The sequence below is a fragment of the Leguminivora glycinivorella genome, chromosome 1, assembly GCF_023078275.1.
Source record: "Leguminivora glycinivorella isolate SPB_JAAS2020 chromosome 1, LegGlyc_1.1, whole genome shotgun sequence".
Classification (NCBI taxonomy): Eukaryota; Metazoa; Arthropoda; class Insecta; order Lepidoptera; family Tortricidae; genus Leguminivora; species Leguminivora glycinivorella.
Window position 1 is genome coordinate 25,851,522 of NC_062971.1, and position 24,815 is coordinate 25,876,336.

Sequence of the window (24,815 nt, forward strand, 5' to 3'; positions counted from 1 at the left end):
CGTACTGACAGTAAAATAAATATTTTACAATAAATTTAACTATTAGACTTGTGATAAGTAATAACAATCTCATCCATTGTTTTTCTTTTATAAACATACAGTTTATACAGATTGTTTCTTAAGACCATAATTACAATTGTAAGTTAATATTGTTTCACATTTACGGCATTAACGTCTATTGTTATACAATTAAAGGAAGTGCCTCAGGGCAGTGCACTCGGGCCTGTCCCTTTTGCTCCCGGTATTGTCCTTAATAAAGGTTAGTCCCTAATAAAGGTATGTCCTAAAAGGAAAGGTCTGAATTAAATTATATTAACATTTCAAATATATTAAAACCGTACCTAGTATGGCTGAGGTAAAAGTAACAATATTTGACACGGTAATAGGTAATAGACGATACCCTAAATGTTATATAATTATATTTAGACACATTAACTTTTTTACAGTGACTATTAAGTTCTATTTGGTACAAAAAATGACACAATCGCTCACATCCCCTGCAACGTGAATTGGCACTTCTATCTTGCTGTACGTTGGCTGAAAGTATTTGCATTTTATTCTAAATATATTTTCTTATACATAAGATAATAATCAACAGCAGGGGCCCATTTCTCAAAGCTGAAAGTTACAAGTTACAAGCGGAAGTATCTTTCCAACTTGTCATATTAGACATTGACAACCACTTGTAAATTATAACTTGTAGCTTCGGGAAAGGGGCCCCAAGGTCAAATTTTTTGTGCCGCTCTCTAAGCGACTATTTTTTTTCCAAAACAATTAGATGACCCCACCTCCCTTTTTCTCTTAACTGGGATAGTGCCACCACCAGATTTATCAACATTTCACCGTAAATAATTCTTTATGTCAACAATTTGACTTGATTATTTTGCTATGATAAATTAAACGTAGTCACTCACACTATTTGTCCATTCCTGTGTTTATAGTGTGTAAATCTAAGGATATAATTATGGAAGTAATAAAATGTACATGGATCTGCTGTTATTTTATATTCCACAGAGCAAGCACCTCCGCCATCGCCGCGGGAGACTGAGCTAGATTATGGTAATGACTCTAATCGGACGACCTCAGTCGAATAGGTGCCTCGCAATATACCCATTATCATAATGGCTGCATATAAACATGTTAGCAGGGTTAGCGATAAAATATTGCTTTTATATGCACAGTTTATAAAACAGTACTTTTACAACAATGTTTTAAATATTATACGATACAATTTTATGTATTTATAGGACGTGGACGGGACGGGCAGACCCAAATGGAAATGGCGGGAAGATTTCGGCAACTTTCTGTAAAACTGGTCGGAGGAAACACTAAAAAATGGGTGTGAGATGTGGAAATGAAGGGGAAAACTTTCACCCAGCAGCAGGATACTGAAATAGGATGAAAAAATGGGCTACCTAATATTTTACTAAACTACTCTTATAATTATTTGTAATGTAGGATAAAGGTAAAACAAAGTTGCAGGGAAAGAAAGATATTTCAGTAATTTCACGACTGCTGGAACTTATTATTTTAGCTTCGAATATATTTGGTAATAACGTTGGTTTTAAACATTTGACCCTCATTAGACATACAAAAGATTAAATCTCTCTATTGAGTTTCAGATAGTTCTACATGTTCTGCTCAATTCTGTATCTATTTAAATCCTACATGTGTATATAGGTCTCCAGTCTCCACATAATCAATTTGGTGGCTGGAATAAGTAATGTAGATCCAAAAAGGGTTAGTTCCTGTCGCCCTATCCATTATTTTAATTCTATACTAATATGTACATAGGCAATACTGCTACCTAACATACATATACATAACTACCTAACATAATCAAAGTTTTTGCCATGGTTTAGAAGTTGATGTGTGGCCATAACAAAACTTTAGGCAAGCCACTTTTGACCTAACTTCCTTATTTTATCATAATTATTTGAGCATAATGTGAGTGATATGAATTTGACAAGTTCTTTTCAATAAAATAAATAAATATTGGGGACACCTTACACAGATCAACTTAGCCCCAAACTAAGCAAAGCTTATACTATGGGTGCTAAGCGACGATATACATACTTACATACATACAATCACGTCTGTATCCCATAAAGGGGTAGGCAGAACACATGAAACTACTAAAGCTTCAGTGCCACTCTTGGCAAATAAGGGGTTGAAAGAAAACGAAACTGTGACATTGCAGTGATACATACTTAAATAGATAAATAAGGTAAAATACCCCATAATGGACGGTGATGCCATTATGGACAAAAAAACACAAATCTTTAAAAATAAGTATCTATGATTAGTTTCTAAAAACTGACGGCTATGTACCACAAACTAGAGTTATAGAGCTGTTTCATTTTGAAGTTTCAATTAATTCTGTTATTTCTGAAGGATTTGGCGACAAGATAAAATTCACCAGTTTACTGAAAAAAATATCAAGACGAATTCTTAGTAATGTTGCTAAGAGAGTTGAGTACATGTATAAAATAATAAAAAAATTATACTCGGTGTAAACTTGAATGCGTTTTACTTACTGCATTAAGCATGAGATAAGGTATAAAACATACTAGTTTGTTGCTCCAAAGATATAAAGAAACAGCGTTATTTTGCGAGTGTCCATTACTGGAACCGAAAAACTGCGTACCTCCTATAATGGACAAGGAACAATTTACAAACCCAAAATTTACAAGAAACAATCCTATGTTAAAATAACCCAAACTAATTGTATTTATGGTATATAAAATTGACTCTTTGAGTATCAGTTGGCTTTAAATGTAAAATTTTAAACTTATTTCACTGTCCATAATGGGGGATCCATTACTGGAGAACTGCCGTCCATAATTGGAGAAAAAACACCTAGTTTTAATTTGTTAACTATGAAGAAACCAATAGGAGTATCTATTCTGCAATACGCTTGAAATGTAAAAGAAGGATAGGACATTCAAGATTTAACACGCTTACGGTAGAATTTTTACATTTATCAGTGAAATATCAAAAACAGGCAAAATTTTTTCTTAAACTGTCCATGATTGGGTCCGTTACCTTACATACTTATATACATAGAAAACATCCATGACTCTGGAACAAATATCTGTGCTCATCACACAAATAAATGCCCTTACCGGGATTCGAACCCAGGACCGCCGCTCAGCAGGCAGGGTCACTACCGACTGAGCCAGACCGGTCGTTAATATTTTCAATAACTTCAGCTTGTACTTACAGCGTTAAGTGCCTCGATTTCATAGTGGCTCAGCCTATACGACGCGTCTGATCCCACCAACTTCGGAGTAGACCTGAAACCAAAAGATACACATTACTTACTGTGCGTATTACGACTAAGTATACACTACCGTCAAAAAGTTTAAGACCAAACACAACGTTCAGTGTCATTGTTATAAACCCTTCTAAAAATCATCAAACAACGTAATCTTATTATATTGATCGGCAACCCATTTGTTCTGCAAGAAGACAACGATCCCAAACACTCAGCAAAGATCTGTAGAAGCTACACAGCCAATAAAGAACGCCAAGGTGTGTTAAAAAATATGATTTGGCCACCGCAATCCCCAGACCTTAACCCGATCGAACTTTTATGGGATGAACTCGACCGTAGAGTCCGAAGACAATGTCCGACATCTGCAACAGCTCTATGGGAGATACTGCAATACGAGTGGAAATCCATTAGCCAAGAAACGCTACACAAACTTATAGCAAGAATGCCAAGAATCTGCTCGGAAGTGAAAAAGCGTCGAGGAGGATTTTTCGATGAGAAAAACGTTTAGCTTTTATTTCTTATTATGATCCCTTTTTAAAAATTGTTATACGCTTTATTTTGTAGGTTGTAGGTACTGAAAAGTAATATTCTCATAGGAACTTCATGAAATGTTGATTATTTGCATATATCGTGTTTGGTCTTAAACTTTTTGACGGTAGTGTAATAAACATAAGTATTACATCTTTAGAATTTTCTAGTTAGAAAAGGCTCAATACCACTTTATACCCAGTTGTTTGGTTTAGACTTGATGAAAAAATACTGCGGTATTATCGCCAGAATCCAGGGAAACATTAATTACATTTAAATATCATGTGCTACACCGTCACGGGACATCATGCATTTACCTACGAAGATGGAAGAACATTTGAACACCGTAGGATGTTAACGTAAAAATAGTGTTAAAAATTGTTAAAAGTATGTAATAAAGATTGATAATCATATTTTTGCCTTATTTCATTTAAGTATTTGACATGCGTTCATACATCAGTGTATTCATTTCAACGCTCGGAAATAATGTAAACAATTTCCGAGATTTCCCGATTGCGATCCTTAATCTAAACAATATGGTATGTTAGTTAGGGTTATCACCAGAGCCAAAATTTGGCGAAATAGTGAATTTTATTTTTTGTTTAATTTATCATTCCAACCTTCACTAATCTACTCTGCTGCACTTATATAACGCTATATTCCCGAGAAGGTACATAGTGTTAAACCACCCTGTATATTTATTTAAGCTAAATTGCTATTTACTTATTCAACTTTCAGGAACTCTACCGAACTTTATTATATTCGTGTTGCGTGCCTCTAATATGAGGTTAAAATAAAGTTTATTTAGTGGAGTGCTAAACTTCTTTATACTGCACTGAGCCAGTGGAACAGTGCGGTATAAAAGTTATCCAGGTGCCTTAGCCGACGTTTAATTATTAACATTCATAACCGTTGGTAAGTGAATTTATGAATGTATAGCTCTTGGCTAAATTGTGGAGGCTCAGTTTGAGCGAAGTTACAATTCTCAGTCCAACTACTGTGTATAGTTTAGTGTGAAACTAATGTTTTACAGATGATGATGACAGATGTATTAACATTATTAAACTGGCATATCGTGTACATATATTTTTATCAGTGGTGTGCTGATCTGCGGCGAGTGTGGTCGCACAACTGCTGTAAAAATTACCTAGATTAGTCATCTGATAATACTTCACCAGCAAGGCTCTCAACGGTAGAACGCAGTCGATGTGAATGTGGGTGGAAAGATGTTGATGATGATGATAATATAAAGATAACATTGTAGTGTCTTAAAACTGGAAACTGGAAGAGATCCCATTAAGGGATAAGTCCGCCTACATTGTATATTACTGACTCTGTAACTGTGTCTCTTTTGTTTCCTTTATGTACAATAAAGCTTATACATACATACATACTACAGGGGGTTAGACAAGATCAAAGTCCTTATTTAGATGTCCTCCATAATTACCAGAGATCGGACGAATTTGCGACATTCTTAGTGACTTACGTCATTTTAATGACTTTTAGTAAGAGATGACGCACAAAAATCCGATCTCTGATAATTGTGTCGCTTAACTTCAAACCTGGGTAAATCCATTCTGCTTTAAGGTTGAATACATAAAAAATATAATATGATCTGAAAGATGATCAACCTTGTAGCAGAATGGATTTACCCAGTTTTGAAGTTAAGCGACACAATTACTGTTTTTCCTGCAGTGGGACCACACCCTTCGCAGGTAAGACAAATACGCTCATTTCCCGCGGAGAGCGCCCGAACGTCCGCGTCCGGACAAATTGTACCCGAACTTCTTATTCCGGATCCAGTGCGTTAATTACGTCGCGCAGCGATTTTTGTTTTTGGTGGCAAACTAGCATACGGCCCTGATGATTAGTAGTATCTGTTGTATATATGGACGCCTGTCTCTGTAGTCTGGGCTAGCAGTGTTAACGATGCTCAATGTTTAATACATAAATTGGTCAAGTGTACCTATTTTCCCGGAGCTGTAAGTTCCTCTTTTTGACATATTTGTTTTGAAGTTTGTTGCGATGTGGCTAAGACGTACATATCTTTTGCCAAATCTAGCAATTATTTACGAATTGGTTGGCCCTATGTACAAGGAGGCGCATACACAAAACGGTCATTGAACGTTTTGTTCATTAGTACCCCTTTATGGGATACAGGCGTATAGATATGTATGTATGTGTGTATATATAATTTTATTGTAATTTTTACTTGCTTTTAAAAGTATAGTATACTAGTTACTGAAATGTCATCACTATCACTATCACTATCATCACTACATAGTATAAAAAAAGTCACTTTTTTTGTCCCTATGTCCCTATGTCCCTATGTCCCTTTGTATGCTTAAATCTTTGAAACTACGCAACGGATTTTGATGCGGTTTTTTTTAATAGATAGAGTGATTCAAGAGGAAGGTTTATATGTATAATAACATCCATAAAATAGTGGAGAAGTACTGTTATTTTTGAGGTTTCTAATGTGATGTCGTAAATAATTACATGCGGGTAGATTATATTTATTTGTCTACCCCGAACATTTATATAAATTAATATCGGGTAGTTTTGTGTTGTTTACATCTCCGGTGACATTTTGCTGGGACGTCAGTCTTCCGCGACCACGGCCAGTGCAACCTGGCCGAAACGTTGGGAAAAAAGGTAAAAATAATGTTAATTAATCGCATTCGACCTGTATGTGACTTTAAATATGTGTACAAAGTGCGAGAACTTAGTGTTATCTTGATAAGGGATAGGGATAGCGATAGGGATAGCGATATCACTACATAGTATAAAACAAAGTCGCTTTCTCTGTCCCTATGTCCCTTTGTATGCTTAAATATTTGAAACTACGCAACGGATTTTGATGCGGTTTTTTTTTAATAGATAGAGTGATTCAAGAGGAAGGTTTATATGTATAATAACATCCATTAAATAGTGGAGAAGTACTGTTATTTTTGAGGTTTCTAATGTGATGTCGTAAATAATTACATGCGGGTAGATTATATTTATTTGTCTACCCCGAACATTTATATAAATTAATATCGGGTAGTTTTGTGTTGTTTACATCTCCGGTGACATTTTGCTGGGACGTCAGTCTTCCGCGACCACGGCCAGTGCAACCTGGCCGAAGCGTTGGGAAAAAAGGTAAAAATAATGTTAATTAATCGCTTTCGACCTGTATGTGACTTTAAATATGTGTACAAAGCGCGAGAACTTAGTGTTATCTTGATAAGAGATAGGGATAGCGATAGGGATAGCGATAGCCATAGCGTTAGCGATAGCGATAGGGATTAGGGATAGAGATAGGGATACGGATACGGATACGGAAACGGATACGGATACGGATAATATGGGTATCGTTAGAGGGATACGGATAATCGGTCGGCGGTCTCTTACAATCAAAGTGCTCTAAGACGATCGTTGTTTGCTTGCTTGAAGATTACGTTTGCGATAAGTATAAGCAAAATGTAAAAAAATTATAAGGGATAATAGAAAAAAGTACTTTTTACCCACCGATCATATAGTGTCGAAATACGGGCTATGTGGGATGTTTATAAAGGTTTCCCCAGCGTATATAGAATTACCTACGCTGTGGTCGATGTGTAATATTTCTACAATCATTGCAAGCAAAAGTATTATGTGCAATCGAAATAATCGCAGATAAATATACCAGAGAAACCTAAGGATCCAAATGAAAATCTTAATGAATACTTTTATTACGCGGGCGAAGCCGCGGGTAAAAGCTAGTTTGAATCTAAATGACAGACTCTGCCACAGCACTAGTTTAAAAATAAAAATGAATGATAAATGACATAATAAGTAAATGCTGCGTGATAAATTAATATCGTGAAATACTCACTAACGAAGATCCGCAAAAATTTAGCATGTATTAGATTATGTTTAAAGTAAGCGAAATATTGTTATTAAGTACTTGATTTTTTAAATATTATTACAAGATTTTATTTAAAGTTTCATTAGGTCGCGCGAGTTTACGTTTTGTGGACGCTGTCATGTGCCAAAAAGAGGATCTTACAGCTCCGGGATAATAGACGAATATTGTACATTTAGGTACTATATAGGCAGCAAATTATATGCGGAAATTGAAATTCTTCAATGTATCAAACTCTCATTACACCTTCATTATAGTAAGAAGGTCCCACGATTTGCGGTTTTCGCGCTAGAACCTCTGTTCAGCAGCATTCACAGTAATACTTTAAGATTTCAGAATAAGGCCGTCGGGTGCTCACGAGAAGGCGCAAAGTTTTGCCGCCTCCGTTTTATTTATGGCGGCCCGCGGTGCAAAATCGCTATTTTTTATATTCCACGTTGACTGATTGCCACGAAAACTGATTTAATCTTCAAGAAAAGAGTTATGGCTTTTTATAATTTGGGACTTTCAAATTAGGTTAAAAGTAAGCATCTAGTTAGACACATTAGTAACAATTGTAACACCTTAGACAAGGAACTACTTATTTTTGATGACAATACAATACCTACACAATTAGTAGTGTATTGTATTAAATTGCAAAAAGTACAATTTGTTAGTAGTACGTAACAAACCAAGAAGAGGTAGGTAAATATGTGTTGTACAAACTTACCTACCTATATTTATCATGAGCATTATCTAATACCCGTGTTTATACACTTTTCCAATAGCATATAGGTATTGAATAATAAAAATACTATTTCTTGGAATACCTACACTCTAAAATAAAGACAACCACTTTTATTGCCTTCTGATCTGTCTGAAAAGTTACAAACATGAATTGAAATCTAAAACTAGTTCGTGAAGTGCAGTCAATAGTCAATGTTATGCAAAGCGAAGACTCGATCCTACAAATATTTCACTTACAAACTTTTTACTCACATTTTGTTTTTATCATAATCAATACTAATATTATAAATGGGAAAGTGTGTGTCTGTGTCTGTTTGTTTGTCCGTCTTTCGCGGCAAAAGGGAGCGCCGAATTGACGTGATTTTTTAAGTGGAGATTGTTGAATGGATGGAGAGTGACATAGGCTACTTTTTGTCTCTTTCCAACGCCAGCGAAGCCGCGGGCAAATGCTAGTAATATATATTCTGCCCCCGCTTATCGCCACGGTTCATGGAGACGTCAGGTTAACTTGTCAACTGACCCCAAGAATTACTAATAAAAATTAATGCTTATCAATTTTGATTAAATCAACTGCTACCAGGGGCCCATTTCTCCAAGCTACAAGTTACAATTTACAAGTGGTTGTCAATGTAATAATATGACTTTCAGTTTTGAGAAATGAACCCCTGACCTTTCAACTCAAAATGAGCGGCTAGGAAAAACTTACTCGGTTTATTTATGAGCTGGGGTTTGAACTTGAATTGGTACTTGTAAAGGATTCTTAATTTTTGGATAGAAAAATCCTTAGATTGCGCTGTATAGTTTTGAAATTATACTGGCAGCGGTAAGTCCACAGAGTACCTACTCAAAGATATCTCCGACCCGAGGCCCAGGACACGTTAATATGCCTAAGGATATTAAGGATCGAGGTAAATGGCAAAGCGAAATAATAATTTAAGACCTAACACTTTGCCCTTAGCTCCGCTCAGGTAATGTTAAGTGAACTGCGTAATCAAATATTTATTTATATAAATATAGCAAGTTCAACGCTAGTGTAGTTATAGAATTACAGAACATCTACATGACTAAGAGCTCAATTTAACATTATATAAATTCTCGCCGTGGTATCTTAAAGATGTCAATCATCCATATCTAGAAAAATGTGTAAAGACAAAACTTGAATGTAATAGCAATAATAAGTTTGTAAACACACCATAACAAGAAAATGACACAACAGTATAGCCACGAAAACAATGTAAGTATGTTATTCTCAGCTTTACACCATGGGGACAAGAAGCGAGGGAGCTTGGCTTATAGAAGTAGTTTCTTGAGCTGCAGTATTAGGGTTCATAATAATAATGTAGAAGATTTTATGACTGAAAAACATAGCCTAATTTTGTTGTCGAAGGTAAACATCGAACACGTGTTAAATAGGGTGACAAAGAAGTATTATTTTACGTTACGGACATAAGACTTTATTAAATTTTGTTGGATACTTTGAATTATTATGTAAATCACCAAAAACTTGTACTTGGTGGAGACGAAAAAATCAAACATTTTGGCGTAAACGTACAAAGAAGACTGAACCCAAATGATACGACACATACCCAGGAAGAAGAAGATTGGCACTATTTTTCTGGAAATCTGGTGATATTTTAAAGCACTTCAATCAAACTTAGAATTCGATTAGACGTAGTTCAGATTCGATTATATGCGTAGATAAGATAATCTAGATATATATGTCGGATCGTGCAGGGCGTATCATACCAGAACCGTTGTCAGGACCTGCCGTAGTTGTTTATGAGGGCTTTTCAATGAAATACCATGTCCATATCACAGAATTTACTTCACAAAACTGATTACACATTAAATCACGTTATAGAAAACATTCCGCTTATTATTTTGAGCAAACTGCCGGATTAGACCGAAGAATCTCCAACAACGCCAGCACTCCTCAACCATTTTCACTGCAGATCGATTGACAGCCTCCAATCATCTGTTCATTATCTGTTTTCGATTCCGTTCTTCTAGACAATAGCGTCCTCTCTGACGTTTTGGCAGAACTCAGTCGAATACCAGCCAGGTTGTACAAAGTTGTAAAACCCTTGTTTGCTCCATTTGTCAAATATGTATAGCGTCATATAAAAACGTATCTTAAACCACATTTTGGTCATTCTCCGACATATACAATAGCTAGCTTGGCAAAAACAAATAGAATGCCGTCCTGCCTTTCTTGTCAATATGTGACAGAAAACTAAACGACACGACGACACTTTTTAATTTATGCTTTTTTTATCAGGCTGTAGTACCTACCCAGTTACCTACACAATTTTATAGGGATTTCAGTAGTCCTTATTACACTTCAAGCATAAAGTATGTAAAGTCATATAATTATCATATCGCATTCCATTTACGCCATAAATGCAACAAGAAAATTCAACATCCCTTCAAACTCAAATTAAATTCTAGCACCTCTAAATTCTAAATCTAAACCAGGAGCTCAACCAAACCCATCTGTCATTTTGATGTATAGTTTGCGAGGTGTTCTAATATGCCGAGCGTCGTTTCTCTCGCTGCAGAAGCTCGTAGGCCGAGATGAATAGGCTTTGGTAACTCGCCTCTGAATTGTCTGGAAGGTTAAATAAAATAAATGAAAACCTCTTATTACATACGGTGAGGGAGACTTATATTAAGGGCTTTAAGTCAGTAAATATCTAATAACATATTCGTTTTCCTTAAAGTTAACATTTCCTATTTAGTGGTGAGTACAAAACAGCGGAAAAACTATTAATGTTGTTATATTTTTATGTGAACAAAAGGGCGGCAATGGCATTAAAATAGCTCTTCACAAATTTTTTGTAAGGTAAACCTACACTTATACAACTTCTTTGCCATTTTAAAACATCATTATCATATTTTAATTGCCAGAAAACAAACCTATATTGGCGCATTTTCACAGAGAAAAATGTTTATTGTAATAATTGTACGATTCATTTGACCTAGGTAGACAAGATAAATCATATATTATCTGTGGCAAATTAATATCATTATTACGAATTATAATAAGTACCTACGTATATTAGGTACCTACTCACTTGAGTCGCATGCTTAGTTGCTTACTTATCGCGAAATATTGAAATAACAGCTAAATACGTAAACCAAGAAGCATAATTATTATAGTAGTTGATATTTTTTAACCGACTTCCAAAAAGGAGGAGGTTCTCAATTCGACTGAATGTTTTTTTTTTTTGTATGTATGTTACTCGATATCTCCGAGAATTGTGGACCGATTTTCAAAATTTTTTTTTTGATCGTACGGGTAAAACCCCGAGATGGTCCCATTGGCACTAAGTCGGGGTCTGATGATGGGATCTTGGAGAAATCGAGGGAACTCTTCAAATGTTATAGGCACATGTAATGTTTTTAATGTATTTTTCAAAGGTACACCAGTATTTACGCCTGATGGTAATAATTTTATGTGGCTGAGCTGATGATGAAATGTCAACTCCTCAATGGTTAGGAGTTAAAGGATAATTCTTTCACTACTGTATACATATTCGGATTGATACATATAATATCAATAGGAACCACTAAAAATCCACAAATAAATAAACTTTTTAACAAAAAATAAAACCGCCTTCAAAAAAAAGCGAGTTACAAAACACGTAGAAACTAAAAAGCAAAAAATAATAAACCTTTGAATTCAGATTTCTTATCGTATTGCAATAATCTAAACATCCAAATTATAAACAAATCAATTATTTTTGGAGTCGGGGCCAGCCTGAATATGGTTGGGTGGGGCCAAACAGGCAATATAGCAAGGCGACGAACAGGTCTGGCACCGACTACAAAAATAATTGATTTGTTTATAATTTGGATGTTTAGATTATTGCAATACGATAAGAAATCTGAATTCAAAGGTTTATTATTTTTTGCTTTTTAGTTTCTACGTGTTTTGTAACGCGCTTTTTTTTGAAGGCGGTTTTATTTTTTAAAACATTGTCACCCTACTAGCACATCTAGCTGTCACGATCCCGGCGATCCAGTTAGGATACTGACGAGTTGTCACGTCCGTCACGCGTCACATTGTCTCGTGAAATGTTTACCGATTGACCTTTAGCTCTATATAACGGGTTCGATACCTTTCTTTTGTTTATTAGGTTGGTACTTAACTTCATTTTTGCTCATTAAATGATATCGAATTAAAAGTCATAACAGTAGGTAATCGTTCTTCGTATGAAGTACTGGCGCCTAACATGGCCCATCAATATAGGGTTATAGTTTAAGCTCATTCACACTTACAAAAAAAAAAAGAAATTTTGAAAGTGGGGTAAGCTTAATGTGCTTAATGGGGTACATCGGGCCATTTAAGACGTCAGTGCCTTACATAATTATTTACATATCTATTATATCTCATCGTTCATCGTCAAACAGTTCATCCTCACAAGCTTTAGTTCAATACAGTTATTCTAAATATAAACATAAATCTATGCAAAGTCGTTATAAAATGCACGGTTATGTTAAGGGCCGCCACATCCATATAAATAGAAAACCATTTCCAGAATGGGCCGCATATAGAAAAACAAATAACAATATATCATCCCCTAACCACATCATGCAATACATCCCCTGTTTACATTTCAGAACGCAAAGTTTGTTAGTATTTACTAATTGACACACAGACACCCCCTGCTAAGAATATAACCGTAAAATTTACACCCCCGCACCCTATACAGAAATAACAGTTTTGCCAAACATCTGTCCGGGTCCATATTGGATCTATTAGTGCAATTGTGTACGGTAAACAAACGTGTGAAGAGATGGGCATTAACATTAAGTAGTTTTTTTACAAGCTTCTGTTGTCACTTGGCTTTTGTGTAGTAGGTAATAAAATAGTGTGGTGAGCAGAAAGGCCAATTCTACGATGTTTTGGTCAGTCTGTGACATTGTAAATATAATGTGACGGCACTGTTAGGTACCTACTTATTTGATTTATATTTGTCTGTTACTGTACTTAAAATTGTAGATAACATTTTTAACACCTTTGTAATGTAGTCAGAAATGTTACAGTAGCTTCATTAAAAAGTCGGCTTCGCTGAAATACAATTGTAAAACCAAATCTTACAATCAGACGTCTTCTGGCAGGTGTATGTCACATTCGAATAATATACATTGTCATTTTTTTATTGCTACTGCCACAATATTACTGTTGGAGCCAAGTTCAAAAAAATAATCAATGTTGAGTGTTATAAATACAGATCAATTACTTCATATAAAAATCAGTTGTTTTTAAAATGAAATTTGGATTTATTTTAATGTTTATTGTTCCTCCTACTCGCATATTGTAACAGGAAAAAAACTCAGACGATGACACTAAGCAGGGGTGTTGAAGCCATTTTGTACCAAAATAAATGTTAAAATCCATTGTTAATATGTCGGACGGTGTCAAACATATGGCTCTCTCCCTACACCTATCGCTTTCAGGACGACCTTGTAAGGCATCCATTTATTTTTATATCGCTACCCCGATAGTTCACATTTCACGTCCCAGTAGGGCAATATGATATTTTTGTCTACGCGACTAGTTGGGAACTATGTACTTCAAGTTAAACCAATTCCCTTGAGCCTCAAGTAACTTCTCGTATATCCATACTAATATTATAAATGGGAAAGTGTGTGTGTCTGTTTGTTTGTCACTCTTTCACGGCAAAACGGAGTGATGTAATGTCGTGACTTTTTAAGTGGAGATAGTTGCAGGGATGGAGAGTGACTTCCCTAAAATGGGGGGTGGAAGTTTGTATGGAGCATTCCGCAATTTTCGAATTAAATGCGAGCGAAGCCGCGGGAAAAAGCTAGTTCTCAATATATTTTAGTCAATACAATATCATACACCTTATGGTGTCCTCCAGGCATTAGATAATTATAAACATTAAAAAAATTGGATGTTATAAATCTCGTACTTTATCTCGGAGGGTGCTAATAAAAATAATGAAGTTTGATGCAGATAAGGAACTTATCATTTATGTGTGAAAAATATCAAATTGATAGGGTAAAGTCGTCAATAACTCTCTAATCACAATATCATGTCTTTTAGCACTAATTTTGTTTGCCCACTGCCTATGATAAGATTCGTACATTCTTATTTAACATAAAACTTTATTTTTTGCAAATTTAATACTTGTTTGTGAATTTGCTTTGTACAAGTTAATGCGAAATGGTAACTATGACTAATAAATACCTGCCCTACTACTAAACTTTTCAAAAGTATTTTTTTACAAACATGCGCTTATTGCTCGATTGTAAAAATTATTACAATGATTTTTACAATCGAGCACTTTATAAAGCTGGGACTGAGAGTTTGTTCAAAAAGAAGTAAGTCTGTAGACATATCCGAGCTTCTGATAATATTATCTTATTCAGTCCGCAGAAATTCTTCATTGTTATTATCGTCGCCAAATATTACGAGATCTGTTCCCTTTTATACAAAGGCTCCACAGTATTATGTTATTCCCTCAAATCCCTGACCGATAAACTTTCTATAAGGTAAACAATAAAACAAAATTTTACTCGTATTTCCTTTATTTATCTTTTCTCTTAAGCTAGGTTTTTTACAATATGAGTATAAAAGTAAAATAAAAAAACACTTACAAAACAATATAAAAACATATAAACATATTATAAAAAACCTAACCTATTAGGGTGCCGCCAGCAGCGGGGCAGGGCCCAAGCTGCCGGTGGTTAGGGCTGCAGAGAGAGGAACCGTCGAACTATCCGCGCTGAGTCCAAGATCACCGCCTTCTGCATCTGGCCCTTGATCCAGCCACCTAACGAGAGTCTCTTAAGATGTTGGTCGAGACTCTTCGCTATGAGACCGTTCGCTGAAACGACTATTGGAACAATGATCGTTGATTCAACATCCCACATGGCGGTTATCTCGTGAGCCAAGTCTAGGTACTTACTGGACTTGTCCTTCTCGGCTTTCACGTTACTCGTATTTATTATTACTGTTTTTTTAAGTTCACGAGGCTTCACTGCAAAGATGTTACCTATAAAATCTTGAAAATACCAGGCACAGATGTCTATAAAATGTCCGAGTGACTGTTGAGAGTGGCTGTAAGAACCTCATATCACACGTGCCCTCAAAACATTCAAATTGGACACGGAACCTGTATGCTACCATACAATGTAATGCACTTCATGCAAGTCTTTAGAAAGTTAAAATAAATACCATCATTATCACACATGTCGTATTTGGTTGCGAACTCGCGAAGATAAGACATTACACTACAACAAAATACCAACCGACACCATTTTGATGTGTTGGCCTGTTTGGGTTCTCAAACGGTAAGAAAATTGGAAAGTTGTGAAAAATTTGGTAAAATTGCTTGTATGTGTTTCTAGTTTTACTATTGATGCAATGACATACATATATTTACCATGTGCGTTCCCATTGAGGGTCCACGTTAGATTTTAGAGCTTTTGAGCGTGTCAGTCTTTAGTAAAAGTTCTCAAACGATTGTAAATTCAACCAATAATTTGTAAAAGTAGGCACTCAAAAGTTACATTCGGTTAAAGGTGGACCCTCAGTCGTGCAAGTAAAACGGTACATTTGTTTTTACTGATCGATGAGCAACAGTTAGTAAATATTTTTTAGTAACGAGTAGACTATATCAATTGTCTATTTAACAACCAATTGTTACGTAAATTGATTTATGTTTATGACAAACGTTTCAATTGAGGGACCACCTTTAATCAATCGAAACTTTTGAATGGCATCTTTTACAAACTAAAGCTTGAATTTACAATGATTCGAGTACTTTTACTAACTCTTAGTCACACCTATATTTTAAATAATACAATTGTTCTCTCTTAATGCGACCTTATCGCGATCGATTGAGGGACCACATTCTACATGACATTTTTTCGTATTGAGTTAGCAGAAAGGAGTCACATTTAATGAAATTAGTTATACAAATCTTTTACTAAGAGTACTCATTTACAGAAGTTGTAAATTTGAAGTGGATTATGAAATATGGATACCTGACATGCACGACTGAGGGTCCACCTTTAACCGTATATAACTATTGAGTGCCTACTTTTACAAATTATTGGTTGAATTTACAATCGTTTGAGAACTTTTACTAAAGACTGACACATTAAAAAGCTCGAAATTCTAACGTGGACCCTCAATGGGAACGCACATATATTTACCTACTCGTGAAATAAATTATTGGCTGTTGCTATTATTATAAGGCACAGTTAGTACAGAAATTGATAATTTCTACAAGATTATATCAACCTACCTGACGTAATCAAAGGTTTTTTTTGTGAATAACAACGTCAATTCAACCTATAACTTTATACCTAATTTTTCAAGTAAAATATCGTGGATCCCTAAAGCCAAGAAGATGTATGTATTCACTTAATTATCAGACGATGATGGAAATTAGTGATAATATCGCAATCCGCCGCTGCGAGATAAGAGTCTGTTACTGGCACACTTACCCAATCTGAGATACGCCAATATGTGATCGTTATTATAAAAAGGTTGTAGATACGCTAGACTTAAAAGGAACTTACGCTCTTCTTGATATGTTTGCAATTTAGCTGGAGAGCTCATTAATTACATTTTTATTGACTGAGGTTTGATTATCTTGCATTAATTTGATTTTTGGAAACGAATAATAACGGTATTTTTATTGTTATAATGCGTTATGTTCGACTCTTTCTTTACTATAAATGGATCTCAAATTCTTAAAGTTTCAGAATAATTCCCGCCATGGTATAAGACAACTAGACATACCTACCTAATATTATAGACACCATATTTCTTTACATCAATGTCAATGTGTTAAATCACTGAAATAAATTCAGTTTAATCATTTTATGAAAGTACAAAACAACATTTACGGCGTCAAGGTCAAGGACGCAAACATTTTGGATGCAATTTTGACAGGCCAATTTGTGAATGTGTCACTTAGCTGTGAATACGTATACCTACATGTGAAAGAGGGAACTTATGCATCAATTATTAAAATGAGTTCACCGAGTAATCGAATATTTACTAATACTAAAATTCCCTACATCTGGTGAAAGCTAAAACAGTCCATAGCCAGCATAGGGCATACGAATCGTAGGATTTCATACAAGAAAACCTTAGAACTTCAATATTGTAAACGCATGCTATATCATTTATATATCGGTTCTGCCTTCTGCCAATAACGAGCATTCACACATTATAATACGTCTTGTCTAAAGAACGTATTGGACATTGGTGTTAAATTATCCTCCCTTATGTGAAATCTAACTTATTATTACCAGTATAACCCATTACTGATTTTCTGATATCGACCTTATAACTAGTAAGTTAAGGACGTATGATTATATTTATGGCTGAATACATAGCGTGGTGAAAAGTGAACAGTTCTGTGGTTGAAACGGTTCTCAATAATTTATTGCTTGGATTTAATACTGGCTATTGTGAGAATGTGGCAAGCTATGGATTTGTTTCCACTGTATTAAAGTTATTCGAACATAATTCTAGGCAAAAAAATAAAATTGATTTAAAGTGAAAAGCTGAGCTATCTTTAACTAATTACTACCGTAGAAATAATAGAAGTTTCTTCTCATTTCTATCTCACTGCAATAATTCATGTATCGATAGCATGGTTGCGTGATAAACAGTGCTCGGAACTATGGGACCAAACTTTAACAAAACTGTTCTGGAACATACATATATCCTATTCGCACTTAAATACTGCGAAAAAAACGGCCTGACGTTTTATCGTTAATCACGCGACCATGCTTGCCTGCCTAGTCTACTTTGGAATCGCCATCTAATACAGTTATACACCGTGTTTTTTTGTTTTCCGTTAAATTCGACACCCTGTATGTCACTTTTAGTTAAATTCGCAAAAAATTTTTTTTATCATTTTCATACATAATAAATGAATTTATTAGTGTGAGAGACCCTTAAGAATAACATTCAAGTTAGAGTCAAGTGATTGACGGCACATGTCAAAACAAATAACTTAGGAATTGGTAAAGGCTGTCACACACGTGTTCAGTAATTATCTTTATTTTTATAAATACCTCGATAACCGTAAGAGTTAAGACGCTAGTTTCTTAGAGAAATTAATTGTATTTTATCTAAAGAATCGTTTCTTATAGTTAACGGAATTCAATAAAAACAGGTTGTATATTAGTAGGTATACGTCAGAATTGAAAACCTAGCCAAGTAGTAAAATGCGAACGGGTCCAGCCTCCGTCGCAGATGCGATCCGCAATCAGTCGTGAGACGTATGATCGATGAAGCCACGAGTCACAGCAACTGCATCGGTGGCATCTGTGACTCCCAGTAATGGGCACATGTTAAAAACGACTTTGAAAACATGGCTTAATTTATTTATTTATCGTATGGCTAGTTTACAATATTACACATGCAAATTACAACTTTAATTTATTAGCATTCCGTAAATAGTCGATAGTGTCGCTCGTGAGGTGACCCGTCGTACTTAGTTAAGGGGCATTTAAAAACGATGTGGTGCACAGTTTGTTTATTCTTTATTGTATTGCAGTCATGTTCATAATACATTAGGTATTATGAACATGATTCTTTATTGTATTGCAGTCATGTTCATAATACATTAGGTATTATGAACATGACTGCAATACAATAAAGAATAAAAATTTAGGGTCTCCGCAGTCACATTTCTCAGTGTGAAATGGTTTGATGAACGAAAAATGTATTCTGTATACATTAGGTACCTATAGACTTATATTAGTCCGCACGACAAAAAAAATACGTGACAAAGCAGGTCATGCTCAGCTGAGTGTTTGGTTCTCATTAAAGTGAAATATTATACCTACTTAGTATTAATATTTTACATTTCGGTAAGTATACCTCTATATTCGAGTTACGAGTATAGTGCCATTTATTTTGGTTAAATTAACGTATCAATAAGATATTACATGGACATTTACATAACCAACATTTAGTAGTATTATTAAGTATAATAAATACTTACATAAATGCTTTTTTAACATTTTGAAAATTAATCCTATCTTGATGCTACTAACGCCATCTGTCGTAGACCGTGCGAATGAAAATGCTAGCAACCACACTTACTGTCACTACTCACCAGAAAGCTTTACGAGCGCTAGTGGCGTCAGAGCTTGCAGAGCTTTACGTTAGATGGCTCTAGTAGCCAACGTTTAATAAATTGAGAAAACCATTATTTTTTCTGGAAATAACGAAAAAAAATGATTTCATTCCATTGTTTTTGCTCCAATGCTGAGTGTACAAAAAATCCACGATGGCATATACATGTCTAATATTTTAAGGATAACTTACTACTTATTAATTGCTATACTCCCCATGCGAAGCCGGACGGTCGTTACTAAATATTATAAGAGTTATAAAATCGGGAAAAGGAATTTCGAGTAATAAAACTTCTACCTCGAATTTTAACAACTAAAGTAACCCAGTATTTTTGTACAATCACTAACTTTTTAAATATTTTCTCTGGTAATCAAAATGTTGGTAGTCTTATTCTGGTAGACAAAAAATACAATATCAAACTAAAAATTCCATTTTCTGGATTTTTTCTTTAGTTTTCCTGCTAAGTGTAACACAATCGCAGGACGAGGATAAAAATAAAGAGAAATAAGCCTTTACAAATATTAATGTTCCTCTATCAGCCATCTGAAATATCAGTTTAAGTAATTAAATTAGTATCCGAACTGTGAAGGAAATATTTTCCCGCGCCATTAAAAATAGTTTAGTATATTTCCTATTTCATTTAACCCCAAAATGAGATGTAAAACACTATTTTCAGTTCGTTTGTTGTATATTAGGTACCTATAACAAATATCGTGTTCACTCGTCGTGTAAACTCTGCTCACTTCTATTTAATTTACTAGCTAACGGCAAATGTTTTCTCCGTGTCATTGATAGTCAGTAGCACAGTCTCCCTTTTCACCCCATAACGCATGCAAAGATATGACTTGAGTTGATCTCCTTATTGCAAAACTTCGATTGGTTAAGTTGGATAAACCGCAGGTAGAGTCGTTGTATTAGCAATCTCAAAAAACAGTTTTTTTTTCGTCAGACAATTACACAATATTATTCATTATAATTTTATCCATGATCTCTGGAGTCTAGACACTTCTCATATACGTATAATATCTGGGCGACCGAGCTTCGCTCGGTTCTATTTTAATATATCACGTCTTTAGATAAAAAAAAAACTCTTATAAATACAAAAACAAAAAAAAAAAAGACAAAAAAAAAACTTAATTTCTGGCCGGGATTCGAAACCCTGACACCTACGATCTATCTGCGTACATTAGACCGACCTCGTACGACTGAGCTAAGCGGAATCGATGCGCGCGCGGCGAAATTAACGACCATATTTTACGTTTACTAACGCGAAAGAAAAACTCATGAAAACTCGAAAATTCGCGTTTTCCGGGATCTAAGGCTACGCTAGATCGATTTTTCACCCCCGAAAACCCCCACATAACAAATTTCAGCGAAATCGTTAGAGCGGTTTCCGAGATCGTCGGTATAAATAAATAAATAAATATACAAGAATTGCTCGTTTAAAAGTATAAGATAATATTTTTTTGGGATTAGAACATTGGTTATCCACGAACAACACCAATGTAACCCGCATTAAAATGTAGTGGTGGTCCTTAATCGAGAAAAGTGGGGCATTGCTGTAAAGGAAGAATAAGGCATTTTATCTAACGTGTTTTAATAAATAGAGTACGTAAATACATGTACCTGTATGTAAGCAATGCCCTAATACCTACTTTTCTCGATTTGGGACCTCAGCGATGCGTCAAAATGGCGTGATGCACGATTTTATAGATGTGAAGTTATTATTATTAACTAGATTTACTTATCGAAAAAAAATTGTCCATTCAGAATAACACAGTTACAAGATATTGCGAAAAAAATCTTTACAATCGAGGTTCTGCTCTCGACTGTTTCCTCCTTCAAAACTTAATCAATCATAACGAAATTTGAGAATCTGAATAAAATTGAAATAATCTGTGTCGGATGTCGGACCGTTTAGGTTTTTTGGCTCACTGTTACCAATTTTGAATATCACACCCTTTTTTGCGTCATAATCAATAAGACCGTTTTTGGAATTTTTTGATGGGCTTGATGGGATTCATGTCAAATAGACTACAGACATAACAGACTGTGCCCACGCTTGCATAGGTGCAAGCCTAGCAATGTCCCCGGGCAATTAAACATTACGTTGGCACCCGACGAGGGCTCTTAGCGGCACCCTATGCCGCTTCTGCGGGGAATTATCACTGAGCACGCCTGGTGCCAAACACTAGTCAAAGTCTCAAAGGTGTATGAACATGGAATGTTTATAGTCTGTGTAGTCTATCAAATAGAAATTGTATATTTTAACTTAAGGGGCTCCCCACGGTTTTCATCGATTTTTGACAAGTTTTGAGTTGAAACTCCTAAATTTGGCCTACAGATATAATTATAAGACTAACCAACCAACGGCCATCGGTTCTTCAATCTTTTATCTCTATTCGTAATCTAGAGCCATTAAACATGGTCTAAAAAACACTTTTATCGATATTTGATTTTAGTGAAGGGTGGTTACATAAATGAAATCGACATGTTTGGATTTCCCTTGGAGTTTTCTCGAAATTGAAGAGATATTTTAATTTTAAAGTAATTAAAACAAAAGTTATGACAAAAAAAACAGTTTTCTAACCTAAAATTGTTCAACTTTGATGCAAAATATCACAGAAATAATGAGCTGTGAAGTAATAATGTGATACTATTTTGTTTAAAGACGATGCTGTTAACATGATAGGCTTTAGAAACTATCAAAATATCAATGGATTCAAATCGAAGGTTATTGGCGCAGGGAAGTACGTGAAAGATTATTTTAAATTAAAACAAAGCTAATGCGATTATTAATATATATATATATATATATATATATATATATATATATATATATATATATATATATGCTAAGCAGTAAAATCGCATAACATCAAATTAAAACATGTAAATATTATGATAAATATAATGCACTTTATTTTATACGTAACATAGGTACATCGTAGAGCTTTTGAAAGTTTTGATACATCGAAGTAAATTAATTGATTTGGAGAATATTTTTGCATATTAATACCAATAAAATACCTTACTGTGGTTTGCCTACATTTTATGAAATTAACTAGGTACATATAATTAACCGGCTTTAAAGTAATGATATAAATCCTAGAGCTTACCTAACTTGTATGTTCCATAAAAGCTAAAGCAGTAAGTTTAAAAAGTTCAGGTAAGTTGCCTTCATAAAGTACCTTATCTGTCGCTCTTAATTAATTTATTTACTAAGAAAGTCCGTTAGTTCTCCTGTTTATGAACGTTTTATGCTAAACATTGAACAGTTGTTTTTGCTTGACGGCACTTTCCCGTGCCATTAAAAATAGTTTAGTATGTTGTTTCCTATTTCATTTAACCCCAAAATGAGATGTAAAACACTATTTTCAGTTCGTTTGTTGTATAAATATTAGGTACCTACCTATAACAAATATCGTGTTCAGTGGTCGTGTAAACTCTGCTCACTTCTGTATAATTTCCGTGAATTCCGTGTCATTGATAGTCAGTAGCACAGTCTCCCTTTTCACCCCATAACGCATGCAAAGACATGACTTGAGTTGATCTCCTTATGGCAAAATTTCGATTGGTTAAGTTGGATAACCCGAAGGTAGAGTCGTTACTCGTTATATTAGCAATCTCAAAAAACAGATCGTTTTCGTCAGACAATTACACAATCTTATTCGTTATAATTTATCCATGATCTCTGGAGTCTGGATACTTCTCTAATATAATATTTTTTGGGATTAGAACATTGGTTATCCATGAACAAGACCAGTGTAACCCGCATTAAAATGTACTGGTGGTCCTTAATCGAGAAAAGTGGGGCATTGCGGTAAAACAAGAAGAAGGCATTTTATCTAATGTGTTTTTAATAGATAGGGTACGTACATACATGTACTGTGTGTAAGCAATGCCCTAATACCTACTTTTCTCATTTTGGACCAAAATTGCGTGATACATGTTTTTATACATGTGAAGTTATTATTATTAACTAGATTTACTTATCGAAAAAAATTGTCCATTCAGAACAACACAGTCAAAAGATATTGCGAAAAAATCTTAAAATCGAGGTTCCACTCTCGACTGTTTCCTCCTTCAAAACTTAATAAATCGTAACGAAATTTGAGAATCTGAATAAAATTGAAATAATGTTTGTCTGACCGTTTAGGTTTTTTGGCTCATTGTTACCAATTTTGAATACCACACCTTTTTTTGCGCCATAATCAATAAGGCCGTTTTTGGAAATTTTTGATGGGCATGATGGGATTCACGTCAAACAGACAACAGACATAACAGACTGTACCCACGCTTGCATAGGTGCAAGCCTAGCAATGTCCCCGGGCAATTAAACATTCTTCTTCAACCTAGCCGCTTTTCCTGAGCACGCCTGCCTACTAGCGCCAGGTGTCCGCTTTCTTCTTCAACTCAGCCTTCTCCACTTTCCACTTTGCCCGGTCTTCGGCATCCTGAGGTGAAAGATTGTTCTCTTCCATGTCCGCTGTCACGACGTCCAGCCAGCGCTTCTTAGGCCTACCGCGGCCGCGTGACCTAGGGCCTTGGACGATGAGGTTGAGGCATCTGTTTCCGACGTAGTCTACCGGTCTGCGGCGTATGTGGCCATACCATCGGAGGCGACTTTCCTGCAGCTTATCCGCCACGTCACGGATTCCGAGGCTGCCACGGATGTGTTCGTTACGTATGCGATCTAGTCGCGTAACGCCACACATCCACCGCAACATCTTCATCTCTGTGACGTGAAGCTGCTGGACATGCCTTCCGAGAGCAGGCCAGGTCTCGCTACCATACAGTAAGACTGGTCGGATGATGCTCTTGTACACAAGACCCTTAAGCTTCACCGGTATCCTGGGGTCGCAGAGGACACCGGTTACTTCTCGCCATTTTGCCCAAGCAGCGCTAATTCGGGCCTGGACGTCGTGATCGATTTCGCCTGATTCGTGCAGCACAGACCCAAGGTATTTGAATTTATCTGTTTTCAGAACAGATTCGCCTCCTACCGTTATGGGGTCGGGGTCTGTGCCGCCACATGCCATGTACTCGGTCTTCGCAACATTTAGTTTCAGACCGCCGTCCTCTAGCGCACCCTTCCATTGGTTCACTTTGTGCTCCAGTTTCTGTTTGTCCTCATCTGTCAGTGCAATGTCGTCAGCGTACATCATAAGCCATGGAGATGGTTCATGGACTTTTGCTGAAACTACGTCTAGCACTACACTGAACAGAAAAGGACTCAGGGCTGAGCCTTGGTGAAC

The 24,815-nt window shown here is 35.5% G+C and overlaps 1 protein-coding gene across 1 annotated transcript in view; it reads right to left on the reverse strand.

The window, feature by feature from the left end:
* LOC125231216 (kinesin-like protein CG14535) overlaps positions 1–24,815 on the reverse strand; it is a 330,022-nt gene that overhangs the window by 294,550 nt on the left and 10,657 nt on the right. The window contains exon 2 of the mRNA XM_048136598.1: positions 3,224–3,296. The gene's annotated coding sequence lies outside the window, so the exon portion shown is untranslated. The remainder of the gene's footprint in view (positions 1–3,223; positions 3,297–24,815) is intronic.